The following is a 17,832-nucleotide window of genomic DNA, read 5'->3' as shown; positions in this document are numbered from 1 at the left end:
ACAATACTGTAATCCTTCAATACCTCTGCAATATGGATCTCATTATCAGCATTCTTTTTTAGTTTGTTTGATTGGTTGGTTTTAGTGATTTTAGTGTCAGGATCTCACTCTGTTGCTCAGGCTGGAATATGGTGGAATGATCATAACTCACTGCAGCCTTGAATTTCTTTCTTTTTTTTTTTTTTTTGAGACAGAGTTTCGCTCTTGTTACCCAGGCTGCAGTGCAATGGCGCGATCTCGGCTCACCGCAACCTCCGCCTCCTGGGTTCAGGCAATTCTCCTGCCTCAGCCTCCCAAGTAGCTGGGATTACAGGCATGCACCACCATGCCCAGCTAATTTTTTGTATTTTTAGTAGAGACGGGGTTTCACCATGTTGACCAGGGTGGTCTCGATCTCTTGACCTCGTGATCCACCCGCCTCGGCCTCCCAAAGTGCTGGGATTACAGGCTTGAGCCACCGCGCCCGGCCGTCTTGAATTTCTAGAATCAAATGATCCTCCCACCTCACCCTCCCAAGTAGCTGGGACTACAGGCATGTGCCATCATGCCCAGGTAATTTTCTTTTTCTTTTTTTTTTTTTTTTAAGAGACAGGATCGTGCTATAATGCCTAGGTTGGTCTCGAACACCTGGTGTCAAGTGATCCTTCCATCTTGGCCTCCCAAAATACTGGAATTACAGGTGCGAGCCACTGCACCCAGCTTCATTATCAGCATTCTTATTATGTTTTGTCTTATCATCCTCCAAGGATAGGTTAAGTAATTGTTATGGGTTGAATTGGGTCTCCTCAAAATTCCTACGTTAAAGTCCTAACCCCAGTATCTCAAAATGAAGGTAGGGTCTTTACAGAGGTGATCAAATTAAAATCATGTTGTTAGGGTGGGCATTAATTCAACAAGACTAGTGTCCTTATAAAAAACAGACATTCTTACACAGGGACAAATGCAGACAGGGAATATGACAGCAGAGATTAGGGTAATGCATCTGCAGGCCAAAGAATTCCAAAGACTGCCAGCACACCACTAGAAACTCAGGAATAGGCATGGAACAGATTCTTCCTCATAGCCCTCAGAAAGAACCGTGCTGCTGACACTTTGATCTTGGAATTCTAGCCACTAGAACCGTAAAACAAGAAATTTCTTTTCTTTTTTTTTTTTTTTTTTTTTGAGACAGAGTCTTGCTCTGTCACCAGGCACCAGGCTGGAGTGCAGTGGTGCGATCTTGGCTCACTGCAACCTCTGCCTCCGGGTTCAAGGAATTCTCCAGCCTCAGCCTCCCAGGTAGCTGGGACCACAGGCACATGCCACGACACCCAGTTAATTTTTTTGAATTTTTAGTAGAGACGCCACCACACCCAGCTATTTTTTTTGTATTTTTAGTAGAAATGGGGTTTTACCATGTTGGCCAGGATGGTCTCGATCTCTTGACCTCGTGATCCACCTGCCTTGGCCTCCCAAAGTGCTGGGATTACAGGCTTGAGCCACAGCGAGACCCTAATTTCTATTGTTTAAGTCACCTAGTTGGTGAAACTTTGTTACCATAGCCATAGCAAACTACTACAGGAATTCCCCTCAATTATCAAAGCCAATGAGAAGCAGAACCAGATTGGAACCCAGGTCTGGCCAATTCCAACACACCAGCCCTCTTCACTATGACTGTATCATAATTCCTCTCTACCAAAACTCTAGGGTGATCTATAGCCTATGCTTAATGGTGATCAGATATTTTAGGCTGAAGGACCTAATTTTGGTGGGAAAGATGCCAGTTTGGGTTATGCTGAATTTGAGGTTCCTGATAATATCCTGGCATTCAATAAACACTTGTATATATGAATCGAAGTTCAGGGAGATATCCAAGCTCAAGAGAGACAATCAGAAGTCATTAACACACAGGTGAAAATGGAAACCCTGAGTGTGAATGAGATCAACAAGAAAGGGCACGTGAAGAACCAGTGGGCCTAGGATGATCCCTGGAGTAGCAGTGATTTCTTTTTGCCACCCTATGTCCATTTTTTTCCTTCTCCCATCGTAACAGAAGTTTTAGCTAAGCACATGGGCTTCAGAGTAAAGACTACATTTCCCAGGCTCCCTTGCAGCTAGGTATGACCACGTTCAGGCTAACGGGATGTTAGAGTCAGCTTCCTGAAAATTCCCTTAGGAAGTAGTTTATGCCCTTTACTCTGTCTTTCTTCCATCTTGCTCCCTGGAACTTGAATGTTGCCTTGATTACCAAGGATGAGGGTCATTCCCAAGGAATTGTAGGGCAGTTAATTGGAAGAGGCCTTAGTCCATTTGTGTTGCCATAAAGGAACAGCTGATACTGGGAATTTATTTTTTAAAAATCATTTGGCTCATAATTTTGCTCTCTGGAAGACTAGGCATCCGGTGAAAACCTCGAGCTGCTTCCACTTCCTCTACTTCCAGAAGTTGTAGGGGAGCCAGTATGTGCAGAGATCACATGGGAAGAGAGGAAGCAAGAGAGAGAGGGGAGCTTGGGTTCAAGGAAAGCAGTTCTCAAACCTATGATGTTCAAGGCCAGGAGCCATTGATGGCAATATCTCTTACATATGGAGAGACCTGTTGTCTTAAGTCTCTTTGTGCTGCTTTAACAAAATACCTGAGACTGGGTGATTTATAATACACAGAAATTCATTAATGATGGCTCATTGCTGCATCCTCCAGAGAATAGGAATCTTGAGTCCTCACATGGCAGAAGACACACAGAAGGGCCAAGGAGCCACATGAAGCCTCTTTCATAAGAGCCTTCATTTATAAGAAAGAAGCTTTATGGTTTACTCACCTCTTAAAGGCCCTACCTCTAACACTATCACATTTGCCATTAAGTTTCAACACCTGAATTCTTGAGTGGACACATTCAAACCATAGTCATCTGAAAGAACAAAGCTATCATGGAAAAAGGAGAAGTGATGAAAGGCCTGGAGAATTCTGCCACTGTTATCCCTGGTACAGTTGTAACCACCCAAAGGGTTTGCCTTGCCCAATGCCTAGACAGAGCTGATTCATCAAGACAGGGGAATTGCAATAGAGAAAGAGTAATTCACATAGGGCCTGCTGTGCCAAAGACTGGAGTTTTATTATTACTCAAATCAGTCTCCCTGAGCATTCGGGAGCAGAGTTCTTAAGGATGACTTGGTGGGTAGAAAGAATCCAGTGAACCAGGAGTGTTGATTGGTCAGAGATGAAATCATAGGAAGTCAAAGCTGTCTTCTTGAATGGAGTCAGTTCCTGGGTGGGGGCCACAGGATCAGATGGGCCAGTTTACTGATCTGGGTGGTGCCAGCTGATCCATCACGTGCACTGATCTTGGGAGCAGTTTAGGGAGGGTCAGAATCTTGTAGCCTCCAGCTGCATGATTCCTGAACCATCATTTCTAATCTTGTGACTAATGTTAATCCTACAAAGGCAATCTAGTCCCCAGGAAGGAAGGAGGTCTGCTTTGGGAAAGGGCTGTTACTGTTTTTGTTTAAACAATAAACTATAAACTAAGTTTCTCCCAGAGGTAGTTCAGCCTTTGCCCAGGAATGAACAAGGACAGGTTGGAGGTTAGAAGCAGGATGGAATCGGTTAAGTTAGATCTCTTTCACTGTCTCAGTCATCATTTTGCAAAGGTGGTTTCACAGTCTTTCCTAAGTTACATCCAAATAGCTTTTTTTTTTTTTTTTTTTGAGACGGAGTTTCACTCTTGTTACCTAGGCTGGAGTGCAATGGCAGGATCTCGGCTCAACGCAACCTCCGCCTCCTGGGTTCAGGTAATTCTCCTGCCTCAGCCTCCTAAGTAGCTGGGATTACAGGCACGTGCCACCACGCCCAGCTAATTTTTTTGTGTTTTTAGTAGAGACGGGGTTTCACTATGTTGACCAGGATGGTCTCGATCTCTTGACCTTGTGATCCACCCGCCTCGGCCTCTCAAAGTGCTGGGATTACAGGCGTGAGCCACCGCGCCCGGTCATATGGCTTTCTTTATCAAAGCTTCCCACATGAACTAATTCATCCCAACTCTTATTAATGTAATTGAAGTTGGGTTTCTGCCATGTATGACCAAAAGTCCTGAGTGGTATAATCAGACAGCTACAAGGAAAATCGAGAAAGTGTGCTGTCATGGAAGAGGGTGTTAAGGAGGAGTTGATAGTGTCAGGGGCAGTAGTAGGGTGTGGTCAATTGAAGACCAAAAAGTGCCTGATGGATTTGGCAATTAAGGCAGTCACCGTTTTGACAGGGATTCCATGAGGTTCAGGCTGGAATCAGATTTCAATGCATTTAAGAGTGAACAGGAAGTTGAGAGGAGACAGTGAATTACAAAGACCTCTGCTGAGGAATTGGAGAGGAAAGGAGGAAATTTAAAGGGTAGCTACAGTGGGCCTTGGGTTAATAAGGGTTTCGTTAAAAAGCAAAAATCTTTTGCATATTTATAGGCTGAGCAGTAGCAGTTGGAGATTTGATAAAGAAGAAGGGGGGTACAAAAATTGATGAGGCAAGGCCTAAATTAGAATTGGATGGAAAGGAATTGAGGTCAAAGGATAAGTGTTGAACAGGAAGAAAGATATTTGTTCTTTCTTTTTTATTTATTTATTTTTTTTTTAAGAGAGGGTTTCACCATGTTGGTCAGGCTGGTCTTGAACTCCCCACCTCAGGCGATCCACCCACCTTGGCCTCCAAAGTGCTTGGATTACAGGCATGAGCCACCATGCCCAGCGATATTTGTTCTTTCTTCAGGTAAGATGGTAAGGAACAGGAGCAGGTGGAGTACAGTGGCGCAATCATGGTTCACTGCAGCCTCGAACCCCTACGCTCAGGCAATCTTCCCACCTCAGCCTCCCAAGTAGCTAGGACCTCAGGCGCGTGCCACCATGCCCAGCTTCAACCTGTTGTAGGAGCTATTAAGAAATTATTTTAGGGTCGGGCACGGTGGCTCATGCCTGTAATCCCAGCACTTTGGGAGGCCGAGGCAGGTGATCACGAGGTCAAGAGATTGAGACCATCCTGGTCAACATGGTAAAACCCCATCTCTACTAAAAATACAAAAAATTAGCTGGGTGTGGTGGCGCGTGCTTGTAATCCCAGCTATTAGGGAGGCTGAGGCAGGAGAATTGCCTGAACCCAGGAGGCGGAGGTTGCGGTGAGCCGAGATCACGCCATTGCACTCCAGCCTGGGCGACAGAGCGAGACTCCATCTCAAAAAAAAAAAAAAGAAAAGAAAAAGAAATTATTTTAGGCAGAAAGAGAGAAAAAATGGTCCTTGGGAATTTTTTTTTTTTTTTTTTTTTTTTTTTGAGACAGAGTTTCATTTTTGTTACCCAGGCTGGAATGCAATGGCACGATCTCGGCTCACCACAACCTCTGCCTCGCGGGTTCAAGCAATTCTTTTGCCTCAGCCTTGCGAGTAGCCGGGATTACAGGCATGTGCCACCACGCTCAGCTAATTTTTTGTATTTTTAGTAGAGACAGAGTTTCTTCATGTTGGTCAGGCTGGACTTGAACTCCTGACCTCAGGTCATCCGCCTGCCTCAGCTTCCCAAAGTGCATAGTTTTTGTTTTCTTTTTCTTTTTTTTTTTTTTTTTTTTGAGACGGAGTTTCGCTCTTGTTACCCAGGCTGGAGTGCAATGGCGCGATCTCGGCTCACCGCAACCTCCGCCTCCTGGGTTCAGGCAATTCTGCCTCAGCCTCCTGAGTAGCTGGGATTACAGGCATGTGCCACCACGCCCAGCTAATTTTTTGATTTTTTAGTAGAGACGGGGTTTCACAATGTTGACCAGGATGGTCTTCATCTCTCGACCTTGTGATCCACCCGCCTCGGCCTCCCAAAGTGCTGGGATTACAGGCTTAAGCCACCTTGCCAGCCAAGTTTTTGTTTTCTAAAGCATCTCTGGAAAAGTTTCTTCCCCAGCTCTTAGAGCCAGGCCTTCAACCTTTGATATGCAAATCTAAGCCATTAGAAACTGGGTCCACCCAAACATGGTGATTCCCACCCTCTTCTTCTTGCCCTTGCCCCACATGTGCCTGGTGGCATGGCTGCCCGTACATGTCCCCACATGTGTAGAATATCATGGCATCCTGTATTTGCATATTAAAAGCTAGGGTGGGAGGGCCAACTTTTTCTGAGGGCTAGGCCTTGTCAAACCAATCCCCTAAGCCCTATGCAAATCAGACATTGCCTCCTTCAACCTCTGCATATATACCTGGCTGGTACCCGTGGTGGGTGGGGTCCTCCTCTTTCAGCTTTGGAGCCCTCCACCCTCTGTCTCTGTACAGGGAGCTTCTTCCTTCTGTCTTCTCCCTTCCTTCTTGCCTATTAAACTCCTCACTCCTTAAAGCCACTCCACGTGTGTCCCCGTGTGTTTTATCTAAACTGGCATGAGGACCAAGAAGGCTGGTGTTCCTCCACTCATCAGAGCTGTATCAAACCCAGTTCTTTTTTTTTTTTTTTTTTTTTTTGAGACGGAGTTTCGCTCTTGTTACCCAGGCTGGAGTGCAATGGCGCGATCTCGGCTCACCGCAACCTCCGCCTCCTGGGTTCAGGCAATTCTCCTGCCTCAGCCTCCTGAGTAGCTGGGATTACAGGCATGCGCCACCATGCCCAGCTAATGTTTTGTATTTTTAGGAGAGATGGGGTTTCACCATGTTGACCAGGTTGGTCTCGATCTCTCGACCTCGTGATCCACCCGCCTCGGCCTCCCAAAGTGCTGGGATTACAGGCTTGAGCCACCGCGCCCGGCAAACCCAATTCTTAAAGTCTGAGCATTGAGCAAGAAAAGAACCAAATGCTTGGCTTCAATGATATATGTCCCAGAAGGAGAGGCGGGCTGGGCTGTACCTCTGTGAGCTCAGGGCAAAGCAGCAGAAACTCAGGAAGAGAATCCTGGCTGACCAGGAACTTCTCCCTCAGCCATCCCAGGTCCCCAGCACAGCCACTCCTTAGGAAGGGAGAATCTTGAGAGACTTGATCATTTATAATCTATAAATATGTATCACACTCTACATCTAGGTCTCAGTTTAGAGTGTGGGCTCACTTACCCTTAACAAATCTTTCTATCACTTTCAAAAAGTCCCCAGATTAAAGAAACCTTCTCCTACTATAAATAGACACCCAGACCCAGGAACCATTCCTGTTACAGTCAAAATGCTGGTGGTTTAAAAGAACAAAACCCTCACCTCTTATCTGACAGAATATCCTTTTTTTCCCCCTTTTTTTTGAGATGGAGTCTTACTTTGTCTCCCAGGCTGGAGTGCAGTGGTGTGATCTTGGCTCACTGCAACCTCTGCCTCCTGGGTTTAAGATCATACCTGGTCTAGAATATTCTTGTAACAAAACTAATCTCTGGGCTGGGAGTGGTGGCTCAGGCCTGTAATCCCAGCACTTTGGGAGGCCTAGGCAAGTGGATTATGAGGTCAGGAGTTCAAGACCAGACTGGCCAACATGGTGAAACCCTGTCTCTACTAAAAAATATAAAAATTAGCTGGGCATGGTGGCTCATGCCTGTAATCCCAGCTACTTGGGAGGCTGAGGTAGGAGAATTGCTTGAATCGGGACCCAAGATTGTGCCACTGCACTCCAGTCTGGGCTACAGAGTGAGACTCCATCTCAAAATTCAAAATAGAAAAAAACAAAACAAAAAAACTAATCTCTGTTGGTGTGTGCTATGTACAGATACACCACATTTTTCCTTTGTTTATTCCATCACTAGTATGTGTGTATATCAGTTAGGAATCTTTCAGTTGCCAATTACAGGAAACTCAATTTAAGCAGGTTTACCCAATAGAGGGGTTTTATTAGCTCACATATTCAGCAAATATCTATCAAGAGCCTACTATGAGTCACACAACTGGAAAGTTTGAAGGTGGTACTAGCTTCAGGCAAAGCCTAATCCGTTAGCTTAAGTTTTAGCAAAGACTTGATTGGTGTCTTTGTCTCTGCTCTGGCTTCCAAGCATTCATTCTTTTATTTATTTATTTTTCAGACGGAGTTTCGCTCTTGTTACCCAGGCTGGAGTGCAATGGCGCGATCTCGGCTCACCGCAACCTCTGCCTCCTGGGTTCAGGCAATTCTCCTGCCTCAGCCTCCTGAGTAGCTGGGATTACAGGCACGCGCCACCATGCACAGCTAATTTTTTTTTTTTTTTTTGTATTTTTAGTAGAGACAGGGTTTCACCATGTTGACCAGGATGGTCTCGATCTCTTGAGCTTGTGATCCACCCGCCTCGGCCTCCCAAAGTGCTGAGATTACAGGCTTGAGCCACCGCGCCCGGCCTATGCATTCATTTTTAAACTCCACATGCAGGTCCTTCCACTCTCACTCACCCCGCCCAGCACCATCCTCCATAAATTGCTCCGTCATGTAGAAGAGACAGTCTCTCTCAGAACCTCTGGGATTCACTTTCTGTGGCCATCCATGTGCCTGATTCCAACCAATCAGGGTGGCTGAGAATGGGATTTGCTGAGCTGCCTGGGCCAGTGAAACCCACCCAAGGAGGCAGGAATGGGGCCAGAGTGGATTCCCCAGAAGAGAATAAGAGTGAATGGATGCAGAGAATCACTGGACAAATAGTCATCACTACATTGTAGTTCCAGCTACATGGAAAGTTCTCCATAATAATTAAGAGCACAGGCTGAAGCCAGGCTGACTGGGTTAGAAGCCTGGCTTCACACTTATCAGCTGTATGGCTTTGGACATGTCACTTATCTGTGTCTCAGTTTTCTCATCTGTAAAGTGAGGATAATTGTACCTGCCTCATAGGATTGAGGATTGTGATGAGGATTAAATGAGTTCGTATTTGTAAAGCAATTAGAATAGTGCCTGACATGGAACACGCACTTCTAAGTGCACTGTGCACACCGTGGGGGGCCCAATAAATGCTTGCAGAGTGGGTGAAGGTACAAAGCTGGAAGCAAGTCCCCCTACTGTCTGGACTTTCACCCCCTGCCACTCCATCTCTCGAAGAAGGCCTTGGGGTCTGCTGTTTTGGAGCTGTTTTCCCAGAAAGCTGGCATCTGGGCAGCAATGAGTGTCCCTCACCAATGATGAAGATGGCACAGCCCTAGAAGGCATCATTAGAGCACCATTTTCCCTACAAATTGACGAGAAATCCGTAGGGGTGGATTCTGGTGACCCATCAGGGCGCTCCTGGAATAAATGGTCTACATGTGCCATGATCATCTGTATGACGACTTCAGGCTGGTTTATCCCCAGCCTGTGACTTTTCACGCTTCCTAAGCTGTATAAAAATGAACTGCAATCAGGCTGATCTATAGATAGACAGTTCCTGTTTCTGAGCATGCCGAATGAGGGTGGGTGTGCTGATACATTTGCATAAAGCTGATGGATGTAGAAGGCTATGGTTTTTTGGTTTGTTTTTGTTTTTCTGAGGGGTTGGGGTATCCTTTTGGAAGTGGAGCCAGAGAAGAGGTAAAATTAAGGAAAGTAAAAATAGGGCAGACTCAGAGCTTTTTCATATGAAAATGAAGGAGGCAGTAGCTACAAGATAAAGTTTACCGATGCCCTGTCTGCAAGGAAAAAATGAGCTGGTTTAACAAGCAAAACAAAACTGACCAACAGGTGACTGGGAGGGATGGGGGAAGAGGTGTGATCTGTCTTTCCTGTCTGCCTCCTCCCTGCCTTTTTCGTGTATACACATAAGGGAAAGATGTAATAGTCTCTATTTTCTATGTACAGAGATATTTAGACATGCAAATGAGCACAGCTTGTTAATGAGCTGAGGGTGATTACCCTGCGGGGAGCTGCCAGCCCCTGCTGAACAATAGGTGAAGAGACACCAGGTGTCTGTGAAGGGGGAAGGGGACCTCCCTACCCCTGCCTCTGTGCCTCTGACCTGTCTATAGAATGAAACTGTTAGGCTAAGTTCTTTCTGATGCTCCTTCTAGCTCCCCGATCCTGAATCTGACGAGTTAAGATGAGCAGCGGAGACCAGATAAGTCCTGGGCCTCAGCAGGGAACTGCCCCCGAGGCTCCTGAACCTTACCCAGGTGACGGGCAGCCAGTGAAGCATGAAGCTGCCTCAGAAGGGCTGGACCCCCTGGCAAGTGCTGTGGAATTGGGGTGAGAGAAGCGGGACCCTCTGGAGTGGGCAGGTCATGCTGTGTCTCTTTGGGCAGCCTTTGGTTACAAGATGGTGATCGGGCATCTGTGTGCTTTTCAGAAGTCAGGACAAAGTTTTGCAATGAGAAACAGGAAATGAAGGAGTCTGCTTTGAATTTCCAGGGAGAGATGCCCAGTATGAGTAAAAGGAATGTGGACTTTGGAGTTTCGCACATCTGGGTTTGTGGGGCTAGACCCATCGGATGTGTTATACTCATGACAAGGTGCCAGCCACACAGCCAGCCTCCCCTATTGATAAGATAAAGGACTTGGCCTATCACATATGACTCTCCTGACAACCACTTGATGGTTACCTAGCGAAGGAGGTAATTACTAAAGAATCTTATGAGAAACTTGTGTTGCTCAGGCAGATTCCTGACCTGAACTTCCCAGGTCAAGAGGAGTGGAAAGAACCCAGCCAGTTCCAATAAGATCTGCAATGTACTTTCTGATCTGTTGTTCTGATGGCAACAGAGCAGGACACTGTCATTGCCTGCCAGCCTCCAAGTCTCTGTGACACCATCTCAAAACGGTCTAAAGCTTTAAGTCCCCTCGAACCTCCCACATCTGCCACATGGCTGGATCACTCCAAAATCAGGACATGTCCCTAACCTTCTATTAAGGGTGTTCGACTTTGTACCATGTCACTAGAGCATCACTCAACCCTGCCTATAAATATGGATGCTATGCTAACAAGACTTATTGCTGATTTAATGGCAGTGACTACAGGCTGGTGTGCTGCACACAGACACACAGAATGGTATTGAAAAACGGGAATGATAATTAGAGTTTAATAAATGGTAATTTGCTCCTTGCTGCTATGTGTGACAGGGGTGGGGAGAGCTGAAATAGAAGGGCCCTTCCAGAAAGTGAAATGTACATAGAACATATGCCATAACAGCTTTAATTTTCATATTGCCCATTTACCTATAGATCCTTTTTCCCTGGAAAGAACTTCCTGTGGAACATGGGTAGAGAAGACAATTAGACAAGAAATATTTATCACTGGGACCACATTTTAACTAGAGTCACAGAATGAACAGGTCAAGGCTCCAGAGACAAAGTGAAGCAGAGAATTAAAATAATTAGGGGAAAAGAATCATTGTTTTTGCTTGAGTGAGTGTCTGAATGATCTAAATAATTGTCCCCACCCTTTATTTTGGTCTGGCGGTGAAGACCTGGCCAACTGACCCAGTAGCAAAGTTGTAAGTTTGGGGAGAGAAAGTTGTAAGTTTGGGGAGAGAATGGACAGGAAGGCTGGGTAAGCCTGAATTCCCCTGGTCCTGCAGTCCTGAGTGGTGGGCAGAGGCTGGCCCAGGCCAGTGCTTGGGCTGGGGAGGGAAGGATGGTATTACTGGAAGCTAGAGACCAGATAGTAAGCAAAGTTGAAAGTCACATGGGAAACCAAGGTTCGAAAAACCCAGAATACAGCCAGAAGGAGCCAGGTTTGGTGAGTGAATCCAGGAAGCTAAAAGATTAAGCAAAATAGAATCACCAGGGGTGTGTGTGTGTGTGTGTGTGTGTGTGTGTGTGTGTGTGTGTGTAGTTAGGAAAGGTTAAACAATTGACTATACCAGAGGTATGCAGATACTTGGACTCCACTGGCCAATCAAGGGCTGAGGAATTTTCCTGAGGCAGGGGCCGTATGCTAGCATGCAAATAGAAGGTATGGTGTTAATCAGTTGGCCCTGCAGGACTCCCCTTTTCCAAAACAGTCACTTTATTTCTAGATATAGAATAATAATAATAGTAAAAAGACAGCTACTTTATTAAAGCCATGAATGATCCGTTGCTTGAGATTTATTCATGGCCTACTTGTGTGTTCACTTTTCAAACACAAATTTTCCTTGGAGAGCAATTGAGTAGTTTCCAAGCTTACTTGGAAATTAAGAATAACTAATTGTGGTAGATATAAAATTCCACAAGTTATTCCATACTCTTCCTTTCAAGAGACAGAACTTCAATCCCATCTCCTTGCGTATGGCTTGGACTGGGTGACTCATGACAGATAAAATATAGCAGAAGTTATGGTGTGTGATTTCCAAGTCTAGGTCATAAAGGGTTTTGTGGATTCCTCCTAGTTCTCTCTTTTGGATTGTTTGCTATGGTAGAAGCCAGCTGCCGCATCATTAGGACACACAAGCAGCCCATGCAGATGTCCATGGAGGAAGGAACTGAGGCCTCCTACCAACAGCCATGTGGGTGTGCCACCTTGGAGGCAGACTGGCCAGTCCCAGACAAACCTTCAAATGACTGTGGCCCCAGCTGACATTTCACTGCATCCTTGTGAAAGGCCATGGACCAGAACCACTCATCTAAGCTATTTCTAATTTCTAACCCTCAGAAACTGAGTTATCTAACAAATGTTTTTTATGTTAAGCTGCTAAATTTTAGGATAGTTCATTACTCAGCATTAAATAGTACAATAATCATAGCTAAGATTTACTGAACATGTACATGTGGCAAGCTTCACATATATTAACACATTTAAATGGTATGACAATCATATGAGATAGTTACCATTACCAGCTCCATTTTGTGGTTCAGGAAACTAAAGTACACAAAGTTATATGTAGTGGACACTGTGAGTCCCCTTTCCTAGCTATAAATGCTGGCTATTAAAGACTTACAGCTTACCCCCTTTCCAGAGAATTGCTCCTGACTGAATGGGAGTGGCCTCACCTAGGAAGTTACACACTGCCTTCCCCTCCCACTTATGGCAGCCCTTAGCCACTGACTAGTTGATGCAGGGTAGGACCACTGCAAAACAGGACCAACTATGTGGTACCATTGTCCCTCCAAAATTTTTTGCTGTGGAGTCAAGCAAAGGCTAGACTCTAGTTGGGATTACATTCTTGCTTAGATCCATTTGCTACCTCTATCCTGCTTTCTTCGCCCCTTTGCTCCCGAAAGCACTTCCGCAATAAATCAGGCGCATTGGAATCCTGTCTCAGGCTCTGTTTCAAGGAACTCAACCTAAGTTAGGCATAGTGATGTGCCCAAAGTCATTGCTATGGTTTAAATGTTTGTCCCTCCCAAACTCATGTTGACCTTTAATTGCCATTGTGATGGCATTCAGAGGTGAGACCTCTAAGAGGTGATTAGGCCATGAGGGCTCTGCCCTCATGAATAAATTAATGCCACTATCAAAGGAATGTTCTTATAAAAGTTGCAGTTTGCCCCCTTTTTTTCTCTCTTTTCCTCTTACCTTCTTCCATGGGATGATACAGCAGGAGGGTCCTCATAAGATGCTGGCACCTCAGCAGGGCGCGGTGGCTCACGCCTGTAATCCCAGCACTTTGGGAGGCCAAGGCAGGCGGATCACAGGGTCAAGACGTCGAGACCATCCTGGCCAACAGGGTGAAACTCTGTCTCTACTAAAAATACAAAAATTAGCTGGGTGTGGTGGCATAGTCCCCGCTACTCAGGAGGCTGAGGCAGGAGAATCACTTGAACCCAGGAGGCGGAGGTTGCAGTGGGCCAAGATTATACCATTGCACTCCAGCCTGGCAACACAGCAAGACTCTGTTTCAAAAAAGAAAAAATGTTGGCACCTTGATCTTGGACTTCCCAGCCTCTAGAAATGAATTTCCATTTTTTTATAAATTAGTCCATCTCAAGTATTCTGTTCTAGCACCAAAATAGACTAAGACAATCATACAGCCTGGATTTGCACCCAGACAGTATGACTTCAGAGTTCTTGCCCTTAAAAATGTCTCTGGCAGAGTGACAAATACCAGAAGAGTGCAGTGGTACAATCATAGTTTACTGCAACCTTGAACTCCTGAGCTCAAGCCATTCTTCTGCCCCAGCCTCCCAAATAGCTGGGACCACAGGCATGCATGACCACACCTGGCTAATTTTTTATTTTTCTGTGGGAGATGGGGTCTTGTTACATTGCCCAGGCTGGTCTCAAACTCCTGGGAGATCCTCTAGGGATCCTCCCACCTTGGCCTCCCAAAGTGCTGGGATTACAGGCATGAGCCATGGTTCCTGGCCACTACTAAATTCTTGATTCCTATTTTGGCATGCGACAAGTGGTGTGTGGGTCAGTCTGGCTTTTAGGAACTGCTAGTTTTGCTCCCCACACCCCTCACATACACACACACACACACACACACACACACACACACACACACACACACACAGCATAGATAGTAACACGTGAAAGCACCTCTATCCTGCCTCTATCCTCCATCCTCATCCCTTACCTCCCACCCAAATTAATCTGGGTCCAGATCCTTATTCTTGCCATGAATTTTAGCCTCCTCTCTTAGAAAGGATTTAATTTTCTTTCCTATAGTGGGTGAAATCCACTCCTAGCTCCCAGTACCTGATCTTATCTGGAAGTAGAGTCTTTGCAGATGTGATTAAGGTAAGGATCTGAGATGAGATTATCCTGGATTTAGGGTGGTTCTAAATCCAATGACTAGTGTCCTGATAAAAGAAAGGAGACATTGGAGACAAAGAGACACAGGGGGGAAACCACGTGAAGACAGGATGTAGAGATGAGAGGGACACATCTGTAAGCCAGGACACTCTAGGACTGGACTGCAGAGCCACGGAAGCCAGGAGAGAGGCAGGGAACATATTTTCCCTTGAGCCTCCAGAAAGAACCAACCCTGCCGACACCTTGATTCCAAACTTCTGGCCTCCAGAGCTATGAGACCATACATTTTTGTTGTGTCAAGCCTTCCAGTATGTGGTCATTTGTTATGGCGGCCGCAGGATACACCTCCCTTCCGAGGGCCCTGTTCATCTCGGCCCAAAACCCAGCAGCAGTCTCTGGAGTGAGGAGGGGGAATTCCAAAAGCTGTATGGTTTACAAAGCCACAACCTGGTGGTTGTTATCGTTCCCAGTTTTTTGTTTGGTTTCATTTTGTTTTTTACAATTAAGGAAATGGGCTCGAGGAGTTCAAGTGATTTTTCCAAAGTCCCCTATACCAGCAGTCCCCAACCTTTTTGACACCAGGGACCAGTTTTGTGGAAGACAATTTATTCATAGACAAGGGGCAGCGGGGAAAAGGTTTGGGGAAGAAACTGTTCCACCTCAGATCAGCAGGCTTTAATTAGATTCTCATAAGGAGCACGCAAGCTAGATCCCTCCCATGTACAGTTCACAGTAAGGTTCGTGCTCCTGTGAGAATCTAATGCTGTCACTGATCAGACAGGAGGCGGAGCTCAGGTGATCATGCTCACTGGCCCTCCACTGACCTCCTACTGTACAGCCTGGTTCCTAACAAGCCATGAACTGGTACTGGTCCCTCAGAGGTTAGGGACCCCTGCCCTATATAGATGGTGTGTAAAGCCCAGATGGTGGGTCTCTAGACTCCAAATCCTGAAGATTTTAGTCCTCAAGAGGAGACCCGCGATGATTCAAGGACACTAATTAAGGCTTTCTGTTGCCGGGCGCGGTGCCTCATGCCTGTAATCCCAGCACTTTGGGAGGCTGAGGCGGGTGGATCACCTGAGGTCAAGAGTTCAAGACCAACCTGAACAACATGGAGAAACCCTGTCTCTACTAAAAATACAAAAATTGGCCAGGCGTGGTGGCACATGCCTGTAATCCCAGCTACTCGGGAGGCTGAGACAGGAGAATCACTTGAACCTGGGAGGTGGAGGTTGCGGTGAGCTGACATTTTGCCATTGCACTCCAGCCTGAGCCTGGGCAACAAGAGTGAAACTGTCTTAAAAAAACAAAACAAAACTTCCTGTTCACGGTCTATAACTCTTCAGGATGTGGGGTTCAGGGGGAGCAGGAAGGTGGGATCTAGCTTATCATCTTTCTGCCTTTGACAGCATATAATCTCTCCCATAAACTGCAGCAGCAATGTCTAACTTAAGCATTTAAGTGACCCCCTCAGATCCTTAATGATGCTATAAATGCAATTCTGGTGTGATTTATAAAGCTATTAAAATAAATGCTTCCACTAAAATAAACATTTCTGCCTCTTAGCATAGTTTACTTGCATAACCTAAGCATAAACTTACCAGAATATGTAAAACCTGAACCAAAGATGATAAACGGAGGGCCTGGGGGCCACACACAAATGAACTGGATGTGTGTGTGTCTTGACAGCATTATCCAGGGACAGCTGGTCTTTCAGACTTTTTTTTTCTTAGCCTTGACTTTAAAGTCATGGTCTTTCAGTCTGGAAGCCTTGCCTTGCTTCTCAGTTGGGAGAAATGCGTCCCTTCATGGTCTGACACCCAGCTGATGCCTCTCTATCCATGAGTTTCGCATTATGTGCAGAACAGCACTTTTTAGAATGCTCTCCTCAACCTTTCTGCCTGGTTCCGCTCCCATGGAGAGCCCCACTTGACTCTTGACCATTTTTCACGTCACAGAAATGTTCGTAGGCCCTGGGCCATTGGAGGTTTTGGAGCAAGGGAGGGCATGATGAAATTTGCTAATTTGGAACCATGAGATTTTAGGTCTATATCCAAGGAGGCATGACCCCAGGGCCTGAATTGAATTCATCTTCAATCTCACAGCTCTTTGGTCTGTGTTGTACTGGTCATTACATAAGAAAGAACATTTGAGAAGAAATTGAATAGGTTTGAGATGATGCCCAGGAGTCACAGAATGCAACGGAAAAGCAACAGGAAAGAGTTTATGCCTGTCTGTCTGGTTCACTATGATATCCTCCGTGCCTACTACGGGTACCTGGCACATACAACCTGTTGTAAATAAGTGTAGAAGGAAATGAGATAGATAGGGAGGCCCTAGGGAATTCAGCTTGAAGTCCTGGTTCCACTACATACTAGCTGTGCGACCTGAGAACATTTCTTAATTTCTCTGAATCTCCATTTTCTCATTTTGAACTGAGGACAATAATATCTTTCATGATCATGGTATCTCCCCTGCCAGGTAAGTATGTCTTTCCATTATACTTATCTGGCAGGGGAGATACCATGATCACGAAGGTGGTTTTCCCAGGCCAAGGCTTATCCGTTGTACTCCGGGTGTGCTGACCCCTGAGACTTTCCCAAATGTGGGAAACTCGACTGCATAATATGTGGTAGTGGGGGACTGCATTCGTGCTCTCCCCTGGTCTCTTAAGAAAATATCTATATATTTCTATTGTATGTCTTACACAATACAGCTCTTATAAAAATGTCTAGGACGGTCTGCACAAGATAGGTGCTCTATTCCATAAATGTTCATTGAATGCATGAATGCATGCATGCATGAATGAATGAATGAATGAATGAATAAATAAATAAATAAAAGTCTGGCTGTTTCCCGGTGGATGAATGGCCCTGAAGCTTGGGGACATAGAGTATGGTGCACAGGGACAAGCTGATCACTTCCCAAGGCATGTCAGTGGAATGCTGCCTGTCTCCTTATTTACGTGCCAGGTTTTTATCATTTGCCATCCTCACTTAGGGGATTAATTTCCTGGGAAGTGCAGCCAGTAACACACAGCCAGCCAGACGACACAGATAACAGCAGCTAGGGTTGTAATTCCCATCACATTGACAGTCCTTCAACCAACAGAGGAAGAATGGAGCAGCTGAAAGCTTCCATTCAAAGTCAGTAACAATAAGTTACAAGTGACTGTATGTGAAGGGCAAGTGAGAGGGGGCAGGAGGAGGGTGAGCAGCCAACCCCTGCTCTTTGTGCTAGTGCAGCAAGCGGGATCCAGCCAGGAAGTGTGCCCAAGGATCTGTTTCCATTTTAGGGAAGTGATGAAAGTTTCCAATTTTGAAAACAAAAGTT

The 17,832-nt window shown here is 45.7% G+C and overlaps 1 non-coding gene across 1 annotated transcript; it reads left to right on the top strand.

Annotated features, from left to right (window-relative positions):
• Positions 1–16,999: 16,999 nt before the first annotated feature.
• Positions 17,000–17,163, top strand: LOC120367076 (U1 spliceosomal RNA). Its single transcript, XR_005581568.2, has one exon. It is a non-coding gene; the product is annotated as a U1 spliceosomal RNA (small nuclear RNA).
• Positions 17,164–17,832: the final 669 nt, after the last annotated feature.

The sequence above is a fragment of the Saimiri boliviensis genome, chromosome 17, assembly GCF_048565385.1.
Source record: "Saimiri boliviensis isolate mSaiBol1 chromosome 17, mSaiBol1.pri, whole genome shotgun sequence".
Lineage (NCBI taxonomy): Eukaryota > Metazoa > Chordata > Mammalia > Primates > Cebidae > Saimiri > Saimiri boliviensis.
The sequence above is the reverse complement of the archived record's forward strand: the minus strand, read 5'-3'. Positions and strand labels throughout refer to the sequence as shown.